Consider the following 21,589-nt stretch of genomic DNA (forward strand, 5'->3'; position numbering starts at 1 on the left):
AAATTATTCACAGTTATGACCAAGAACTATAAAATACTTAGGAATAAATTTAAGAAGAAAAGCATATGACCTGAATGAGAAAACTACACAATTCCATCAATGGCCATCGAATAAGAGCTGCAGGAATGGAAAACACAGATAATCATGTTCTCAGACGGGAAGGCATAATACCGTAAAAAAGTCAGTTCTCTCCTAATAGTGTATAACTATAATTCAATTTTATATAATACCAGTAGTGTTGTTTTAGACTTAAAATCTCAAAGCTTATATAAAAAGAAAAATGCCTGAGAGAAGCCAGGAAAAGAGGTTTCAGAATGTATGACAATATCACTATAAAAAAATTTAACATGGAATCTGGGGAGGAAGATAGAATAAAATGAGTTGTGTTCAGAGAAACAGACTGAAGCAGAGGAAGACAGAAGAGACTACCTGCAAAACAGATTGTCATACTGAGTGAAGTAAGTCAGACAGAGAAAGACAAATATCTTATGATATTGCTTATATGTAGAATCTTAAAAAAGGGTACAAATGAACTGTAAAACCTGTAAAACAGAAATAGGCTCACAGATATAGGAAACAAACTTATGGTTACCAGAGGGGAAAGAGGGAAGGGACAAATTGGGAGATTGGGATTGACATATACACACTGCAATATATAAAATAAGTAAGTAATAAGGGCCTACTGTACAGAACAGGGAACTCTACTCCATACTCTGTAATGGTCTATATGGGAAAAGAATCTAAATAGAAGGTGGACCTATATATATGTAATATAACTGATTCACTTTGCTGTACCCACCTGAAAGTAACACAACATTGTAAATCAACTATACTCCAATAAAAATTTTAAAAATACATATATGTGTTTCAAATCATCACCTTGTACACTTTAAACTTACACAATGTTAAAAAAAAAAAAAAGAAGAGAGAAACACCAACAATACACGAAGGGTGAAAAGAACGTTGCAAATACTGAAGTGAGCCAGTCATCCAATTGTTCATTGTTGTCACCCCTCCACCTGCTGTTCGTTTAGGTTGTGGCCTGCTGCTGTCATCAGCAGTGTTTGAAGTGCTAATTAGCATATTATAATAACAGTCCTTTAGTTGTTTTTACCCTTAAATCAATAGAGGCTTGTCTATAAATAGGATAACCACAGGACTCCTGGGAGAAATTGTTCTCTAGACACAGCACTACTCATGATTTCTTCCAGTTGCCAAGTAACCTACAAAGCCCAGGGTAAGACTAGATTCATGAACTAGAGACTCCATCCCTTATGGGACAGGCAACGGCTGTCAGACTTTTCCTTTCTTTGCCAGGCTTTTTGACAGTGCAGTGACATCACTGATAAATGTATTCTAGATTTTGCCCAGTTCCGTATACACTCCCTCTGCTCTCCCCTTTGCCTGCCGCCTGCCTTTCTCACACATACACAACTGAAAAGTTTCAGGAGGCAATCATTCTTTCTTTTTATTTATTTATTTATTTATTTATTTTTGGCTGCGTTGGGTCTTCGTTGCTATGCGTGGGCTTTCTCTAGTTGTGGTGCACGGGCTTCTCATTGCGGTGGCTTCCCTTATTATGGAGCACAGGCTCCAGGCACGTGGGCTCAGTAGCTGCGGCTCGCAGGCTCTAGAGAGAAGGCTCAGCAGTTGTGGCGCACGGGCTTAGTTGCTCCGCAGCATGTGGGATCTTCCCGGACTAGGGATCAAACCCGTGTGCCCTGCATTGGCAGGCGGATTCTTAACCACTGCACCACCAGGAAAGTCCTAGAAACAATTCTTATACTTTGTAAAGAGATGCATTCTGATATTTTCTGTTTTATTCTTTTAAAAAATGCTCCTTAAAAGCCACTACATTGATATTATCATCAACAGTTTGAATAACACCAAGGTTTTAACCTTATGTGCTTCAAAAGATTTAAATACACAAGAGTAAAATTTTGTCTAGTGACAACTAGATATATCCTCGTTGCATAAATTATGAAAACTAATTTTAAATTCTCAAATTTTGGTTTAAAAAATGTATCACTTATTTGAAGATGATATTGAACTTTGGAACTTGGGGGGTATATATTGAGGCAGACTGTTTTCTAATTCTTTTTATTATAATTGTTATTGGCATGATCATATTATTTTGGTATGACCAATACATTTCTCTACAGACTTTTTATTTCTTGAATGGGCAAAATATGCAAGGAATTTAATAAAATGTGAATGACAGGGACTTCTCTGGTGGCGCAGTGGTTAGGAGTCCTCCTGTCAATGCAGGGGACACGGGTTTGATCCCACATGCCGCAGAGCAACTAAGCCTGTGCGCCACAACTAGTGAGCCCGTGTGCTGCAACTACTGAAGCCCATGTGCCTAGAGCCCGTGCTCCACAACAAGAGAAGCCACCGCAGTGAGAAGTCCTCACACTGCAACGAAGAGTATCCCCTGCTCACCACAACTAGAGAAAGCCCGCATGCAGCAAGGAAAACCCAACGCAGCCAACATAAATAAACAAACAAACAAATAAATAAATGCATCTTTTAAAAAAATGTGAATGACAAACATAAAAAGATTTTCAACCTTATTAGTAATCAGAGAATACAAATTTAAACCACAATGATATTGGCAGATCAGTCTGACATATTTCTGGCAGTAATACAGAAAAAAGGAATCCTTATGTCTTTCTTGTATGAGTATATATTAAAACAACCACTTGGGTAAACAATTTTGCATTTTCTAGGAAACCTGAATATTTACGTAATCTAGGAAGCAGCAATTCTGCTCCCAGATTTACACTCTAGAAAAAATTTTATATAAAAATGAACTTGGAAACGTGTAAACAATATTTGTAACAGCAATATTCATAATAGCGTAGACAGGGAAAAGCCCAAATGTCCATTGAGAGTGGAATGGATAAATAAATTATGGTTCATTCATACAAAGTTATTTTACACAACAGTGAAAATGAATTCCATCCACATGTAACAACATGGGTGAATCTTGAAAACAATATTGTGAGCTGAAAACAAGTATCAGAAGAATTTATAGTGTAAGATACTATTGAGTTCATGTTCAAGAACATTCAAGCTAAAAATTATATTGTGTAGGGATGCATCCATATGAAAACATAAAAAAATCACAGAAGTCAGAAAATACTAAACTAGAAATCCAGGTTAGTAGAAGCCTCTTGGGGGGAAAGTGGAAGTTGTGATTGCAGAGGGATACACAAGGTACAGACGTTTATTTTAAAATACCTGAAAGCAAAATTTAAAATTTTGATTGTACCCAGAAACGACCTTAGACATTTTTCATGAATTTGCTTGAGTTAATTAACTTAGCCTGGTTATCTTCACATTATTAATAAATATGCAAATATAATATATATTTCATCTCAGGAATACATATTATTTCTTTGGAATGACATAAGTTTTCTCACAGCAATTTTAAAAAAAAGATTCCTATTCAAGAATCATGCCATTTATTTCAATCTGACTCTTCTAAGAGAAAGTAAAAATTCAGAAAACTAAAATAATACTGAAAATGCCTCAGAGTATTTTTTCTTTTTAAAAGATATAAGCTCTATTTTAAATATTACAAACTTACAGAAAAAGTACACAGATCATGAATGAATGAATGAATGTATAACTCAAAGAATTATCACCCAGTGAACCCACCTGTGCAACCACCACCCACCCAGGTAAAAAACAGAACATTACCAGCATCGCAGAAGCATTCCACACGCCTCTTCTTAAACTACCAACCCTTTTTAATGTATCATTTTGAATAACTAATAAGTACAATAGATTAGGTTATTTAGATTATTAGATTATTGTTCAGCAAACATTCACTACCTACACATCCATGTTAAAACCATTCATCCTACCCCACTGATGCTAGACTTGGTCATCTGATCTTCTTCATCTAATGGAATGGGGGCAGAAGTAGCAGTGTGCCAATTCTGAACCTTGGCTTTAGGAAATACAGCAGGTTTCCGACTTCTGACACAAGGAGAACGTCCCTCCAGGTAGCCACTGTCCTTTCATCTTGACCCCCAGAATGAGACACATAGAACAGACCTGAATATACTAGCAGCCTGAATTAGAATTGTCCCAGGGGACCTACATACTTGCCAGAGAGAAAAATGAATGCTTTTTGTTATATGCCATTAGGATTTTATTGGTTACACAGCAAAGGCTGACTGATATAATAATCATTTGTTAAACTCAAAAAAGCATAAGTGAATGAACACAGGTTATTACTCTGTGAATCCAATTAAGGCTGTGTTCACTTCAAACGTACGTTTATTATTAACTGTAGGATAATATTTAACTCTGACACATATTTAATTAGATACTTCCTGGTCAGAGATTACTTGATACTTCTTTGATCTGTTTCAAGATACTACTATTTTTAAGGCAAGAAAACCAGCCACTACCAATCTTTTCATTTGTTTAACAAACATTGTGGGCTTCCCTAGTGGCTCAGTGAAGAGAATCGGCCTGCCAATGCAGGGGACACGGGTTTGAGCCCTGGCCTGGGAGGATCCCACATGCCGCGGAGTAACTAGGCCCGTGAGCCACAACTGCTGAGCCTGCGCGTCTGGAGCTTGTGCTCCACAACAAGAGAGGCCGCGATAGTGAGAGGCCCGCGCACCGCGATGAAGAGTGGTCCCCGCTCGCCGCAACTAGAAAAAGCCCTCGCACAGAAACGAAGACGCAACACAGCCAAAAACAAATAAATAAAGAAGCTTTCATTTAAAACAAACAAACATTGTTTTCCAAATAATACTGTGTATCACTGATTTGTCTAAATAGCACTCCCACACCCAGTCTTTTTAAAAAATATTATATACATAGCAATTTTTGTATTACATAGTATCAACTTTGAATATTTTATTTGTAACCTTAAAAGAAGATACAATTTATTTTCATTTTTATATTTTTTTGTAAGATAGCAGCAACACGATGTTTAACCATCTGAATTTGAAGGAGAGTTGGTAAAAATAAAAATAAGTATTGTTACAACTCAATAAATATTGAATTATGTGTGGAATAGTGCTTTAAGTTTCAAGTACTATAATGTTTCTCTTCTATAACACAGTTCTAAAATGTTTTTAAAATATTCATTTCTGAGGGATTTCTACTGTCAAGACTATGGACCAAAGCTCAAGGGCATTCAGCTCCGTTCCATTCCACAAACATTTCCTCAGTGCATGCCTCTTATGTCCCAGCCAGCTCTAGATGTCCAAAGACAGGTAGGAGCTCTGTGATCTCACAGACTTGTAAATAAAACATCCTATATTATTAGGAAGTGTGCTAATGTGGAGACCCGCACAGGATATTCCAGTGGACATTAAATTCAACCTGAGGGCTGAAACATATTTATGATATTAACATCTAAATAAGGATCAATAAGGCACTGAAATGATTAACTTGTAATCAAATTGGGATTAATATGTAAAAATACAATCTTGAAGATTTTAAACTACATTAATTTTTTGGTGTATTTTTCTGGACTATTTATGTAGGCTGTGGAGAACTGACCTTTCTGAATTGTGTCACTGAATACTTTGACAAATGTATATTTACGGTTTCCTTTTGCAAAATTTAATTCAAGGATTGTTTTTATATTTTCTCACACCTTCTTTAATCTGTACATTTTGTTTTTATAATTAAATAATATCCATAAATCCAACTGTAATCATTTATTCATAATATGCAACAAAAATAGATAAATCAACTACTTTTCTCATTATATTCCTGGAAGTTGTATAGCTATAGCAGGAAGACTTCTCTAGAATGGGAAAATTTTTATAAGTTATCTGTTTTATATACATTTTTATGGATTTTTTTAACATTCAGATTTCAGCAAAACTGTACCTAAAAGAAATTCCATAACTGACTTATACTAATTTCTAAATTTAATACAAAGCTAATTTCAAATAAATTTTAGCATTGGTTTTATTTTTAAAGATTTACGTTTTTCTTGCTCAAATATATTTCAAACTTTTCTAGCATGTAACAAGTTCAAGATTATATGGGAATGTATTCTTACATTTATTATTGTTTACATGATCTATACTTTGGATTGGTATTATGCTGTTTGCAAACCTTTTAGTTTGCAAAATGCTTTCATTTTTGTATTATCTTATTTAGTCCTTTCCCTGAGGAGGAGGTATCATTATCATTGCTATTTTATTGATGAGTAAATTGAGTCTCAGTAAGATTAACTGTCTTTACAGGTCACAGGCCTGGACCCTGGCTCCTCTTCACGTTATTCACCTCGTGTTAAGTAAGTTTTAATATAAAACTGCACCTCCAGAATGGCCTTCATTAAAAAAAAAATTTCTACAAGTTGGTTAGGTTACATTTGACCCAATGAAGTCTGGAAAAAAAAAAATAATCGACTCTCCTCTGCCTTTCTTCAAATTACCCGACTCGAGCTGGAGATCACAGGATATGGGAAATTAGATGACATATTATTTTTAAGACGTTTGACAGTTCATTAAAGTGTTTGAGGTGATGATCTTTGGTTAGACTTGCGCTATGGTTTCAGTTTTAATTATAATGCCACTATGACAATTCAGGAAAAACTAGCTGGAAGTTTCAATGAGAGAAAAACTATAGTTACAGAAATTTCTGGGAGCTAGAACGATGAAATGTGTGTTGATCTGGTTAAGGAACTTTTTTTTAAAAGCATCTATTAATAGATGACATTTCAGCTTTACTTTTTGCCCTTTATATAGAAAATATTTCTAAAATATATTAGCCTACTTTCTTTCTAGAGAGTAAGTTCAGGAATGATGTTTAAAACATCATTTAATTTTTTTAAACAAATGGTCTATGCTTTGATAGTGATTACATTAAGCATTAGTTTTTCCTGATAAAGTATGGGAGATACGGATGTTGGCAGTGTCTGACGATGGGCTAAAATATACCCTAAGGAAAAAAATCATAAGACTATCTTTTCAGAGACCTGCTTATTCTCTGTACTTTATTTCCCTATAAATTCCAGATGATTACCATTAGTGCAAACTTGCTAATAACTAAAGAAATGATCAAAACTTCTTTTAGAAGCTATAATGTAAATATCTCATTTATTCATTAAATAAACACTTGAACACCTACTCATTCCTCTTTTGTAAGATGGGGATAATGACAGAATTTTCTGTATCAATTAGGGTTCTTTGTTGAAGGCAACAGAAATAAACTCTGGCTAACTTATCCAGAAAAAGAATGTACTGGAAGAAAATCACGTAGCTCACAGAATCCCCAGGGATGGTGAACTCAGTGTGTAAAATGGGCAGGACTATCACTGTTGGCATTGTCACAACCAGAACCTGGTCGCCACAATGATCCACACCACTGGGGATTATCTCTGCATCTTTGCATCGCTTTATGCAGATTCCAAGTTTCAGGTGAGGGCATCCAATTGACTTAACCTGGGTCCCATGCCATGACTACACCCTAGTTGCCAGAGAGTGGGGAGAAGGACTTTGGCCAAACTGTGAAGTGGGCCCTGTTCCCACCAAGACTCAAAATTAAGGATTCTCCACAAATAGGATGGGAGGTCAGAAATTAGACAGGCAAAAAGCTGGTGTTCATCGTAATGACCTCACAGGGCTGTGAAGGTTTAGTGGGATGACCTGTGGCACAGTGCTGGCACGCAGGAGGCACTCGATCAGTTTTGGCATTATTATTATTATTATTAATCCAATGAGGCAGGCAATGTGCTAATCTCTAGGGATAGAAAAGTAATAGGGCACAATTTCTCAACAAAAAGCTCAACATTCTGGAGAGCTGTTTCAGTGAGAAACAAATATAAAAACATAATTATAATACCAGTTAATAAGTGCTACTGTATAGGTACCTATGGAGTGGGTGCTCTGGAAAACAGGGAAAAGAAAAACCAATTCTGCCCGAGTCAGGACAGAGAAAATAGTCAGACCGAGTTCTGAATATTGAGAGGAGCATCATGAAAGGGCTTGTCATGTTTGAATTCCTATGAGTAGGGTGGGCTCAGGATTGTGAAGGATTCTGTACACCATCTAAATGAGTTTTAACTGATCTGAAAGTCACCAGGACTTGGTGAAGGGGATGACGTAGTCAGATCTGGGGGTGGGGTAACACTTTAAAGGACGAGAGTGAGCAAAGACAATGTCAAGAGTTCAGATAAGGGAAGATGATGGCCTGTTCTCAGGGAAGATGGAGAGTAAGACAACAGCTTTAGAAATAATGTATGACATAGAATGAACTGCATTCAGTACCTCCACCACTAGGGGTGAGAGACGCAAGGAGTCCTGGGTAACTTAAAAGACCACAACTTTTTGAGATGAGCGGATGGTAATGCCACGATTGTAATAGACTCGCTTGTCAAGGGAATCATTTGAAGCAGCTGGGAGAGGAAAGAGACTAAGTTCCTGTGTGGGTTTCAGCCTGCCTTACTTTAGGAGTTGGCAACAAAGATGCAAGCTGAAGCTATTAAAATGGGTATCAGCCAGGGAAGGTGGAGAGAGACTTTAAATACCCACGATATTGACCCCTGTAAAAATGAAGGAACCAGATGACGAAATTTTGCATATGATTTCTGAGGGAGCTCTTGGAGCCCCCATCTATGATAGGAGGTCCGTGGATCTCAGTTTAGGAATCCATGGGCTAGCTAGCACAAGGAGACTGGGGGAAGAGTCTTACAAATATTTAGTGGGTGAGAGCAAAGTTGAAAAGCTTACAAACATAAATACGGAATAAATTGTTAAGATGAGTTTCGGCAGCAGATATGATACAGTTATATCCACCATGCTTAATGACATATATGCAGTTTCCTAGAGTTGTCTATTCTCTTGCTGTTTGTTCATCCATCTATACCATTTATTCAATAATAACAATAATGGTAGGCACTGTTCAAATGAGATGTGAAAGCCACCATGCTTGGCACTAGGGACACAAAGACAAACAAGTCCCCTACCCTGCCCTCAGGGAGCTTACAGTCCAGGTGGGAGGTACTTGTAAGTACACTAAAATAGAGATAGTGAGATAAGTGTTGGAAGACATACGTGCAATGGGTGCTAAGAGAGAGATGGGAAAGCGCACCAAATTGCACCTAAGGTTTGGAATAAGGGCGTTAGGGAAAACTTCTTGGAGGGGACCAATAGGCTTTGCTCTGAAGGATTAATTGGACTTAGCCTGGCAACACTCCAATGTAATAAATAGCATAGCTGTCTGTTCTGGAGTGCAAGCACTTCAGAATGGCTTGAAGGTAAAGACAAGAAATGGAAAACGGCAGTGGGTGGAAGTGAAACTGGAGAGGTAAGCAGGCCTAAGACCAGTGGTCTAAAATGCCAGTGATTCCCAAGAGAGGTGACACTGTGTGAGGAAGCCTGGTTTAGGACAGCTTTATGGAGTTTAGAATAGTGATGAACTGGGGAACAATGAAAAGGCATTCAAATTCAATGAAAAGAAAAAAACAAAAGAGATCTCCACATGCTAGCCAAACAAAAACAGCTGAAGGATCATATAAGATATCTTCAGGAATTTGGACTTTATACTAAAGATAGTGGAGTGCCACTGTAAGAGTTTAAAGAGAGGAGTACATAATCAGGCTTTCATTTTATAAAATATAAATCTGATGGTATTGTAGACACTGGATTAGGAGGGGACAAGACTGCAGCCTGGGAAATTGGCTAGGCGGCTATAGCGGTATGCGAGACATGAAATGATGGTGGCCTGAAGCAAGACAGTAGTTGCTATGAAGAACTGGATACATCAGACAGATGGGGAGCTAGAAGCAGAGTCTCAGTAATTAATTGGAAGTGGAGGAAGAAGGAGAGAGAGAGAAAAAATCACAAGTCGTTGCTCACAATAAGCTGTATGGGCTTCAATTGGTCTGACCAAGCCGTTTAACCTTAAATCCAAAATGAAGTCAAAGCAGTGAATTGAAATCCTCTCCTCGTTCTTATAATATTTTTCCGATCCGGTTTGAAATCTAGTTTTATATACTTAAGATTTACCTCCCGGTAATCTGGAATTACGTTTCTGAGATTGCTGTAAATTATTTCCTTTCTTGGTTTCTCTTCCTCTTTTTTACTTCCCTACTTTATTCTTAATATTTTATTGTTTTAACTGTCTGCTAAAATACTTCATCATAACTTAGCTTTTCCTCCGAGAGAACTGTGGAACATCTGAATAACTGAAACTTGTCCCCTATCAGAATCTTGTCGATTTACTGAAGTTTTCCCATTGCTGCTTGGAATGTTTCCGGGGTAATGTTCTCAGGGTAATTTTCCTGTGTAGGTGCGCCTAGCTTTTTTCAGCGGAGACTTTTAGCATTTCTAGTCAATCACCATTTCATTTTCTTAAGAGAAGCTTCTTTTTGTCGTAAAGGCAGTATATATTTTCATCATATTTCATTTTCAAATATGACTCACAGGTATGTCCCTTACAAAAACAGTAAAACTTAAATGACAGAAGATCTGAGCTCTAATCAGTATATACGGCGGCGGCGTGAGGGCCGAAGAAATGCCAAATTTCCCGCCCACCCCCCCACCCCCGCTCCCAAAAGCTGAACAGCAAGTTTGCTGCACAGGGAGGTTACTACCCTACTAAGGCAGCCCAACCCGGGGCGACCGGGGCTGCAGGAGAAGTCGCCTGCTCCCTCCCTCCGCAACGACGCCGCCTCGTCCCGCCCGCCCTCCCCACCTCTCGGGGTCCTCGCCCCCTGCCCGAACAACACTCCCCCTCCCGGAACGGATTCCCGCGGCGGCCGGACTGCACGCTGCCCGCACGCAGTCCACGGGGGTGCGCTGCAGGCGCCTGGAGCAATAACCCCCGCGAAGGAGGCCGTTTCGCGGGGTGGCAGGAACGAGGGCTGTGGGCCAGGCCCGGGACGGCCCCTCCCCGCGCCGCCGCGCGCCCTCCAGGTTCCGGAGTCTCGGCGCCGCGGGTCGGCGCGAGGACTGGCGGGGCGGCCCCGCGCCGAGCGCCCCCTCCCGGCGCGCCCGCGCCCGCTCCCGCGCCCCGCCCGCCGGTCCGCGGCGCCCCCGCCCCCTCGGGCGCTCCGTAGCCGTGACGTGCGCGCGGCGGGGCTGGGGACTCGGCGGGTTGCCGGCCGGCGGGCGGAGACGGACCCGGGATCTGTCCGAGCAGGAAGCGAGCTGGAGACCGGTCACCGTCGCCGCCCCGTCCCGGTGCCGGTCCGCGTCGTCGCCCTCTCTCCTCGCCCGCCACATCCCTCCCTCCCCCCCCCCCCCCCCCCACGCCTCACCGGCGACAGGTAGCCCCGCCGCCACGCACCTGCCCTCGCGTTCGCACCGGTGAGTGCCCCGGGACGCCCGCGGTGGGGCGTCGGCGCCGGGGCCCCACTTCCCGGAGCCTCGCTCCCCCAACCTGGCCTTGCTTCGGGGCCTCCTCTCGCCGCCCGGGGCAGACGAGCTGGCTCGGTTCATCTCCCGGGGACGCTGGGGGTGAAGCAGGTGATGAGTGGGCCCGGGCGGCGGCGGCTCCCGGTAGCGCAGGGGTGGGTCTCATTTCCACAGGACAATGAGAGTCTTCTTTCAAGAGTCTGTTACCACCAGGATGCCTTCGGGTATCTTCTCTGGCTTCCAGGTAGAAGCTGAGCCCTCAGGTGTCCAGCTCTGACCTGGACGTCCCGTGATAGTTTTCTCTTTCGTAAACAGGCTTAAAATTCAGTGCAGGAATAGTGCTTTTTGTTCTGGGATGTGAGGATCAGCTGCTGTCCCAATTAGTTTAATCTTGTAGGAGCCCAGGTTGGGACTGTATAAAGATGTATTTTTAGTCTTTAGTTGGTCAAGTATTTTGGGTACGTTAATTTATATATCTGCTACTGAACAAGAGATTTTTACATTTTTTAATTCCCAAAACTCTTTAAAACGATTAAAATGCTCAAACTCTGGGGTAAGAAAATAATTTGATAGGGTTATTACTAGAACATCTGTGTCAGAATTATTTCCATACAGGTTTAGAAAACGTGTTACATCTTATCTGGGGTGAAGTTTGTAGTGGAGGAATGCTTAAATCCTAATCTAGAGATCTAAGGAGCTAGGAACACTGCCCCAATTTAATAGGCTGCTGTACGTGGTAGATAAAAGTTTTCCTTGTTATGCTCTGGCGGTGTAGATGCAATATAGCTAAATGTCGTCAGGGTTTGAGAGTTTAAAAGATTAATATTCTTAAGATTTAGCTGAGCACTGTTCACACGATAAAATGTGAATCTTGAACTTGGGCTGGTAATAGTCATGGTACAAAGGTTGACAGCAAAAGGACATTTCTGTACAAATTAACTAAGATGTCTTGGGTTGTGGTTTGCATTGGAAATTGTTTAGTGAAAAAATTACCTTGGTGTCTTTTACTATTAATTTTAGAAACACCACAAATTGGTCTATAGCCAGAGCTTGAAACAAAGCAGCCTTTTAAAATAACTCATTGACTTTTAAATATCCACCTCATTTAGAGTATTTTCAGTTGTGCAGAATTACTTGCATAGCGGTAAACAGAAGTTACTTTAGTCTTATTCAGGTTTGCCTGTTGCATTTGTATGTTCTGTGTGACATGCTATTTAATTGTTGGCTTTTTAAGTTACATTTTAGTTTTCAAAAACTAATTTTAAAAGGGAGTAATGGAAGTGATAAGCAACTTTAAGAAAAGATTATGATTAAAAACTCACTATGCATGTAATATTTAAAAGTATATATAATATACATATATTCTTCATTAGTGCTTGGAAACGTGGACAAGAAAAATATAATAAGCTATTGCAATATTTAATGTAAATTCATGCAAGGTCTTAAAAATATCATAAATCATAACCCATGGAACTCATCTGAAATGGATTTTTTTCTCTGTTTATGTTTGTGTGATCAAGTTTTAAAATAACAGTGGCCAGGAAATCTGAGAGAAGCTGAAGGCTCTTTTTTCATCCTGTTGTGACTTTGCCTGGAGACTGTGGTGTATTATGTAGCCCATTGTTTAGACAACGGGCTGTCTCAGGGTTCTAAAAATACAACTAAAATTTTAAAAAAATTTGACTATGTGAGGTTTGAATAAATATAAGCACCCCAGACATTAAAAAAAAAATAACTGATTTTCAGTCTGCTGATAATTGAATCCCCATGTCTGTTATGTAAAATGTCAGTTTTATAAAGATGTTTAACCTTTGTGAATTTTTTATTTCTCTATATTAAAACATTTTAAGTAAAAGATTGAAAATGTATGACAAGTGTAATAAATCTCATACAGTTTAATTTTGATCCTTACAATGAGACATTTGGTAGTAATGTGACTGGCCCTTTAGTAGGATAAGATCGTCACCCATTTATTAGGCATCTGCCATAATCAGAACACTAACTGAGGAACTTGATCTGCAAAATAGTTTTCAAGGTTGGTGGTCTTGTCCTTTTTACACATGAGGAAATTTAGGCTCAGAGAATTGAATATTTGCTCAAGGTCATGAGGTCATGTAGCTCCAGGGAGAGTCTGGATTCACACCCAAGTCTTCTGACCATAAAACCTCAGTCCTTTCCACCAGAGCAGGTTGCCTTAATCTCAGTGCAATTGGTAGACTATTCTGGTAAACCTGCAGAACTGGTATTGTGTTAAAGAATGTAACTGGAGGTTTGAACAAGGTACAGAGGAGTGACATTAAGAAGGGCCAGGAATGGGGCTCAGAATTAATTTTGAATTCTGTGTCTGTTTCTTCATTCTTAAGTAGACAGCCTTGAACAGTGATATGATGTTGCTTTATCATTTCTGGGGTAAATTCCAGAATATTATACATACTGTGCACTTTTAATTTTGATGGGCTGTAGGAACTAGAATTAGGCTGTAATGTAACACTGGTTTTCATTGTAGCTTAAGTGAATAATGTAATGTACCTGGTTAGGGTAGAACTTAAAAATGAGATAGGTTATTGCCTGTAAATGCAGTAGCTGCCTTTTAAATGTTATGTAATTAACTGTGTAATACTAAGGGGAAAAATGGTTTTCAGATTCTGATTAAATTGTGACCTGTTAGATCAGGACAATTTTTTTTTTTTTTTAATGTCCTGTGTTTATTTCAGGAATGTCCCTTGAGCTGTAATAGACACAAAGAACAAAGTGAGCACACAAAGTCCATCTTTTGTAGCAAATGAGTCATTTCAGCAGTAGAATGTAGTTGGGTAAATGAACAGAAAATTGGTAGGAAGGCTCAGTTGGGTGACTTCTGTTACGGGTATGTCTTTGTTTTGAACTATTAGGAAGGATACTCATATTCAACTGTAAATACAAAACCATCATCCAAGGGCTTAATGTAAATTATTAATGGATGATCTGTAACACATCTGCTTTCGTGTGTGTGTGTGTGTGTGTGTGTGTGTGTGTGTGTGTGTAGATAATCAAGAACTAACTAAAGTTAAATAAGCTTAATTCTGTTTTTGAGGCATTATATAATGTTCAGAGGAACCAGGATGTTCTACATTTAAAACAGTTATGCTTTTATTTGACAGATTTAGTGGACTGTTAATAATCTTAAAATATAAGTATATCGTCCTACTTATGGTTTTCAAAAATAAGCTTTCTTTTCTCATTGAGTAGTGTAAGAATGACATAGTGGTTTGAGAAATGACCACAAGTCCAGCAAAAGTTCTCCCTGTGAGTACTGAAGTATGGGAAGTAAAACCAGAACAGATCTGGCATCTTTAGAAACCTTGCTAGTGTTGAAGAGAGGGGAAGTCCTTTTCTATTTATAAAACCTGTCTCTTCCAGTGAAACCAAAATACTGAAGCACATTCCTTAGGTGATATTCACATGCCTGCTGAGTAATGTGGGCAAAGCAAGGTGGTGCTCCTGGCAAAACCACAGGCATCTTTTATGCACCTTACATCACTTGTCATTTTATTTGAAGGTAACCTGCTGCTTAAGCTTTACAAGGTAAGGTATTACATATCACAGAATTTAAAAAATTTCTGTTATATGTGGATGAGCATCTTTTTCAACAGATATTTATCGATGGTTCATTGTGTTTAAAATATAGCTGTTGATGGGAACTGGTTCTTCCCTGTTGTGGCAGATCTTTGGATCTAGGAAATAGGAGGAGTGGGACAGATGTGAAAAGAAAGATAAACAGAAACATCCATTTAAAACCTGAAGCTGTTTATGTCAGAAGTTAACACCCTACATGAATGACGCTTTACTCTTTTGGAAATCGTTTTATGTACATTTGGTCCTAGAACAACTTGATGAAGTAGATGTGGTACATCTGTTCTTACTCTGCACATGAGAAAATGGAGACACAAAGATAAGTACTTTGTTCAAGGTCATATGTGAGGCTGCTTAGAAGCGTCACTGAGAATGGAACTGCTATCTGTGTGTTCCCATGGAGTCCTCCCTCCCCCAGGTCTCTAACTCCTAGGTTTAGTAAGGGTTAACCTCTCAGCAGTGACTTATTTCATTTTGTGGATTTAATTCAGATGGTTCAGGCAATTCTGAATAGTCAGGATAGCTAAAGTGATAATTATTAAATATGTAGTTACACTTTTTTCTTCTTGTTTTTTAACGTAAGGTAGAAGGTGAGCATGATGTAGTATTATGGAACTACTTGAACATTTTTAATAGATTGATGGAGTCGAGGTTGGTAATTAACTTTTCTAGTAGCAGTGTTTTTAAGGGAAAGCCAACAATTAGTTTTAAAAAAGAAAAATATTCTGGAGGAATTTTGAAAGTAAGTTTTATTATTTGGTACATTGATATTGATCTGATTATTCTTGCTTTTGTAAAGACTTGCTAATGAGCTAAGGCGTGTCTCAGTTGGTACCTTTATGCCTTCATTCATTTCACAGATATTTGAGTGTCTGTCATGGGCCAGGCACTGTTCTGAGTGCCGACGATAAGGTGATAAAACCAAGTCCTTGTACTGAGTGACATTTTGTTGTTGTTTTGAATTAAGTTAATTATAGACTCATCATTCTAGTATGTGATTAACAGGGCTGACCCTAAAGTTGGGAAATAGTTGTCAAAGTGGTACAATTTGAGGGCTACTAAAAGCCTCATTTGCTCTAAAATATTCTGCTCCTGGCCTTTAGTCCACTGAGTTACAGCACTGTTACCAGTTGCTTCCTGATATATAAGAATATATTCCATCTTTTATCACAGTTTCAGGAAATAAGGCTGAGAGAAAGTAAGTGGGACCCAGGACTGATAATGTTGGCTTTCGTAAGACAGTGGGTTGGCAAAGTATAATTTTAGTAGCCGCTGTTGTTTATTGAGCTCTTGCTGTGTGGCAGGTACCATGTCAAGCAAGTATTTTATGTACGGTAGCTCAGTTAATCACTATGTCGGACTTCCCTGGTGGCACAGTGGTTAAGAATCCGCCTGCCAATGCAGGGGACATGGGTTCGAGCCCTGGTCAGGGAAGATCCCACATGCCGCGGAGCAACTGAGCCCGTGCACCACAACTACTGAGCCTGCGCTCTAGAGCCCGCAAGCCACAACTACTGAACCTGCAAGCCACAACTACTGAGCCCATGCACCTAGAACCCGTGCTCCGCAACAAGAGAAGCCACCGCAATGAGAAGCCCGCGCACTGCAACGAAGAGTAGACCGCGTGCAGCAACGAAGACCCAACGCAGCCAAAAATAAATAAATAGAAGACATTAAAAAAAAAATCACTATGTCACCTTAATGCCACATGCACTTGGCATTAAGACTCTCGTGTCTTAGGAGAGAGAGGCACAGGGATGTTAAACTCGCTCAAGCTCCCAGCCAGTAAGTTGGTGGAGCTGGGATTGGATCCCTTGTCGTCCTTAGCATGTGGTTGTAGGTACTCATGTGGAAAGAGTGCGGGTAGACTTGCGACGTGCCACCAGTATGTCATGGCACACCATGTAGGTGGAAGGGCTTGGTGAGCGAGGGATGGGTGCGGTGGGAGTTGGGGGGATGGGGCGTTATTGCTTGCCCAACTGCTGGCCCCTCAGGCTTAGCCTCTGTATTCCAGCCCCCAGGTTCCAGAGTTGCATTTGTGCATAAGTGCTTGCTTGTCCGCCTCCAGGGTAAGAGGACAGGCAGAGGTGAGGGGATCCTGGTTTTGCCACTTATTAGCTGGGTCAGATTACTTAGTTTCTCTGGGCTTCAGTTAGTAAAATGGGGGCTACAATATTACTTACTTGGTGTGGTTCTCGTGAGGACTGGATTAGACACTAATACATGGAAAGCACATATCACACTGGCACATAGCTAGTGTCCATTATTATTGTTACTGTTTTGGCTGCTTTTTCTTTTCCATGTTTAATGTGGAATGCTCATCCAAAAGGAAAAAAGCTGTGTATTGGAGATTTGGGTGAAATCTTGAAGTTGACCAGTTTCAAGTAGTTCTGAAATTTAGGTGCGTACCAAGAATTATCCGGGGAACTAGTAAAAACACGTCAGAGAGATGTGGGTGGGGCATGGGCAGTAGCATTTTAACAAGTTTCTCAGTTGATTTATTTGTGTACCAACATTTGAGAACCACTGGTTGAAAGCTTTTCTTCATCCTCTGCTTTGGGAGGGTGTTGGCAATAACAGCAAAAAGTTGCTCTGATTAACCAGGCAGCATATGGTAAAAGGAAGTGAAATATCGGTTACCAGAATCTCTTCATTGATTTTCTTTCTTCTTTTAAGCTTATTTGGAGCTCATAGCATTTATCTTGAGATGACAATGCAGTGTTAAATTTCACACCTAAATTTAATTGTGGTGAGTATTTCAACTTATTAACCAGCTTCATTTGGAAGTGAGCTACTTATATTTAATTTTTAAACGACTATACAAATAGCAGTAACATATAAGTAATGCTCGTTTAGATCTTAAGACCTTTTTGAACTATTTGTTTGGTTGCACTGGGTCTTAGTTGTGGCACGCAGACCCCTTAGTTGTGGCATGCGGACTCTTGGTTGTGGCATGCATGGGGGATCTAGTTCCCCAACCAGGGATAGAACCCGGGCCCCCTGCATTGGGAGTGCAGAGTCTTATCCACTGTGCCACCAAGGAAGTCCCCTTTTTAATTGGATTTCTTTAGATAATGTACTGTTTTGAATAACTAGACTTGGTCTTGTTAGCCACAGCAGGCGAGGTCCCAGCAGGAAAGAGATATCATCCCGGATGGTGCAGATGAAGAGACTGCAGGGGCAGGGAGCAAGCATGGGGTGGTGAAGCACCCAGGGAATAGCAATGGTGAGAAGCCCTTCACTCTCTGGAGGTCTCGGAAGCAGAGAGCTGGCCTTGAGGAGGAGGCTGGGTGGGGCTGAGGCTTTGAGGCGGCCCGGTGGGGAGGGGGGAAGTTCCCTGGCTGGTGACTTTGCTAGAAGGCAGCTGGGGAGCCTAGGTTAGCCTAGCTCTGTGCCGGCTTATCCTGCCAGGGCAGGGGCAGAGCAGAACAGGGGTGGAGGTGCAGTGGAGCAAGTGGAGGATAACTTGGGCATCGATTGGAACCTTTGGGAATTTGTAGCATTGCCTTGGTGCATTTTAAATCGCTTGTAGCATTGTGATATATCTGCAAAGTGCTTGAGACTACCTGTCTTTTTTCTTTTTTTTTTTTTTGTCGTATGCAGGCCTCTCACTGTTGTGGCCTCTCCCGTTGCGGAGCACAGGCTCCGGACGCGCAGGCTCAGCGGCCATGGCTCACGGGCCCAGCCGCTCCACGGCATGTGGGATCTTCCTGGACCGGGGCACGAACCCGTGTCCGCTGCATCGGCAGGCGGACTCTCAACCACTGCGCCACCAGGGAAGCCCTCACTTTCTCATTTAATCAAACAGTTATTTCAGGAAATTTGATGATCCATGTAACCCGATGAAAAACATAATCTAGGTCGGTTAACATAAAGCACTTTTATTAATATGTTGTTATGCCTTAATGAGGTTTTCTGAAATTTTCTTCATCAGGTAGTCTTGTTGTGATAGAATAAATGTTTTTCATTAAAAATAGCTTTTAATAAGTTTAAAATATTTTGGCAAGAAAAGTCCCTTGCCTTCTGGAAATTATACTTCCCGTTCACCTGGACTCTTGAGCGCAAGAACACCAGGGCACAGTTCATAGAAGTTGGACTCTTATGACATAATTGTTCTTCCTCCTCAAGTCCTTTTAAAGACGCATTAAATTCCTGTATAAATCTGTCGCAGTTTGCTGTTATTCAACTGTCTTCTGCTAATGCCAGTTTTACCTAGTTAATCTGATACCTGGCTAAAAGTCTAAGTCCATGCTCTTCAGTTTGGATAGATTCCTGAGGATTACTAAAGAAAAACATTTCTCTCCTTAAAGAGATGATATGAAGGTCCCTAGTGTCTGAGCATTACTCCCCCCAAAACAATTAGAATAGTTGATATGTCTTCTCTTGAGGGTTCCGGGGGAAAAAGAGTCCAAGATTGTACTCAGATTAAGCAGCAGCTAGACTGGGTCTTGTTCACAGTTTCCAGAAAAGGAGAGCAAATTAATCAGTCACCAGCACCTGGCTATGAGACTTGACCATACAAGTAAAGGCTACATGTAAATGTTATATTTGGGTTTTGTTTTGTTTTGTTTTGTTTTTTGGAACAAATAAGTGTCTCAGCTTGTCTTTAAAGGAGTATGGTGGAAAACAGAAAAAGGTTTGGAATAAGCAAAATAGCTCCTATGCTTGGAAATCATACATTTAGATTTTATTTTTCTGTAAGTGGGCCTTTTTCTTTCTTTAAAAGGGGAGAGTTCAAACTTTTGTGGAATCTTCTGAAAACATACTGTTTATTTCGATTTGATGCTGATAGAATTAGTATCCCGCAGGAAAGAATTGAGGCTGTCGGTTTTTCCTTGTTATGCTCTTTGAATTTCCCTGATTTGAGGATTGAGTTCTTCCAGAGAGAACTTTTCTCTGGTTCCTTGTTATTTTTTTTCTAAAATTAGATGAAACAGCTGTGTTTTGGTTTGTGGGCAAGATTTGCTGTCTGTTATCCTGGTATTTTGCAGAAGAACAAAGTATACATGTGTATGTGTTTTGAAGAGGAATGAATTAGTTTCTCTGTTTTTCTGGTCTGTCATTATTGAGTTGAAGATGAGAACAGCAAGACGGTTTATGTATCTGTTGTGCTTGATGGGAGGGGAGGAGAACTGAATGAATTTGAACATATGACCAGATTCACTTCAGATGTTTTAGAAGCCAGAGAAAAAAAGTTCAGTCAGAATTTTGTATTTTCTAGAGATAGATTCTACTGATAAGTTTGTTTTTTTGAAGGGGGGGTGCAGCATAAATTAGGAATTTATAAACTAGTTTAATTTGGTGATTTTAATGAGTTATTAGCAAAAATGGAGATAGTCTTACGGCTGCACACAAGAATGCTAGTGTGTCAGAAGGTGGTCTATTATTTATTAAAAGTGTGCTTCTGGAACTGGTCCAGAATCTCATGCACTTTGGTCCTATTCTCTACGATTCTGTTTGGCAGCAACATTGACCTAGATTATTTTCGGGACATACAGACACCTGAGTACATCAGCAAGCTTGAACAGTGGAAGGTGGCCATATATTATGACGATGCTTTGAAGGAGTGGCCCCAAATGACCCTAGAACAGTACGGTTCTAATAGTTCTTGAGGGCCAGTGATATGCCACCACTGGGTACTTTACAGTCCTGGTCTCATTTAATTCTAATGGTGACCCGTGTGGTGGCTTTTCTTACCCCATTTTGCAGCTGAGAGAACTGAGGTCTAAGTAGCTTGCTGAGGTGACACAAGTAGTGAGAGGCAGGGCTGAGAGGACGTTCAGGTGGCCTGGATCCAGAGCCTTTGCCCGATTTAGAATTTTAGGTTACCTTTCTCTGTGTGTTCTTTTAAAGAGTCAACAAACCCTTCAGGATTAAGCTGTTCTTCCTTCTCTGTCTAAATAAGGGTGGTAACACCCTGACATTCGGGCGGCAGTTGCTTGATGTCAAGTTCAGGGCGCATAGGTCCTCTGCAACACCCTTGGGTGTCCCCGCCCGCTGGTCCTTGCTGTTCAGAGGGCTCCAGCCTCTCCTAGGACTGATGAGAAGGGGGACTTTGTGGACAGGTAGGGTCTAAACCCTTCTGGATGCGTTTTAAACCCCTGAACAACTACCCCTTTTACTTACATCATTAATTTGCTTTAAACAAATGTATTGCTGTAAAGTTTTGTGTAAATTAAATAAATAACTAAATTATATATATTTTTATTATCCTTGGAAAGCTGCTTGTTTAAAGGATCCCGACAGTGACTTCTTTTGTAAAGGGAAGAATCTTTTTGTCAAACAAATGATTGTTTTCTAGGTTATACTAACAAGTATGGATCTTTCCCATGTTACCTTTGCATAAACATGGGTGATTTGGCTAAACACACATTTCATATAAATATGCCTAAATTAAGTGTGACTTCATATTGTGCTTGGTACTGTTAATAAAGAGGGATTGGTTAATGGTTTTCTTTTTTTAAAACAGATGCTATTTGTTGAATTTGTACTAAAATGTACTATAGTAGGCTTATCTCGACTAAGAATAATGTTCTTTTAAGCAGTAGATTGAGGTTCAATATATAGCACAACAGTAAATTCTTTTTGTGTCATAAAATTTATTAGGTAAATGTTAATGTTCTGTTTAAATG

At 40.1% G+C, this 21,589-nt stretch overlaps 1 protein-coding gene across 2 annotated transcripts in view; it reads left to right on the forward strand.

The window, feature by feature from the left end:
* Nucleotides 1-11,068: 11,068 nt before the first annotated feature.
* The window catches only part of MYO6 (myosin VI), a 142,686-nt gene continuing 132,165 nt past the window's right edge, over nucleotides 11,069-21,589 (forward strand). For both annotated transcript variants that reach the window (XM_019929322.3, XM_019929323.3), the window contains exon 1: nucleotides 11,069-11,297. The gene's annotated coding sequence lies outside the window, so the exon portion shown is untranslated. The remainder of the gene's footprint in view (nucleotides 11,298-21,589) is intronic.

Source organism: Tursiops truncatus, chromosome 12, assembly GCF_011762595.2.
Source record: "Tursiops truncatus isolate mTurTru1 chromosome 12, mTurTru1.mat.Y, whole genome shotgun sequence".
Classification (NCBI taxonomy): Eukaryota; Metazoa; Chordata; class Mammalia; order Artiodactyla; family Delphinidae; genus Tursiops; species Tursiops truncatus.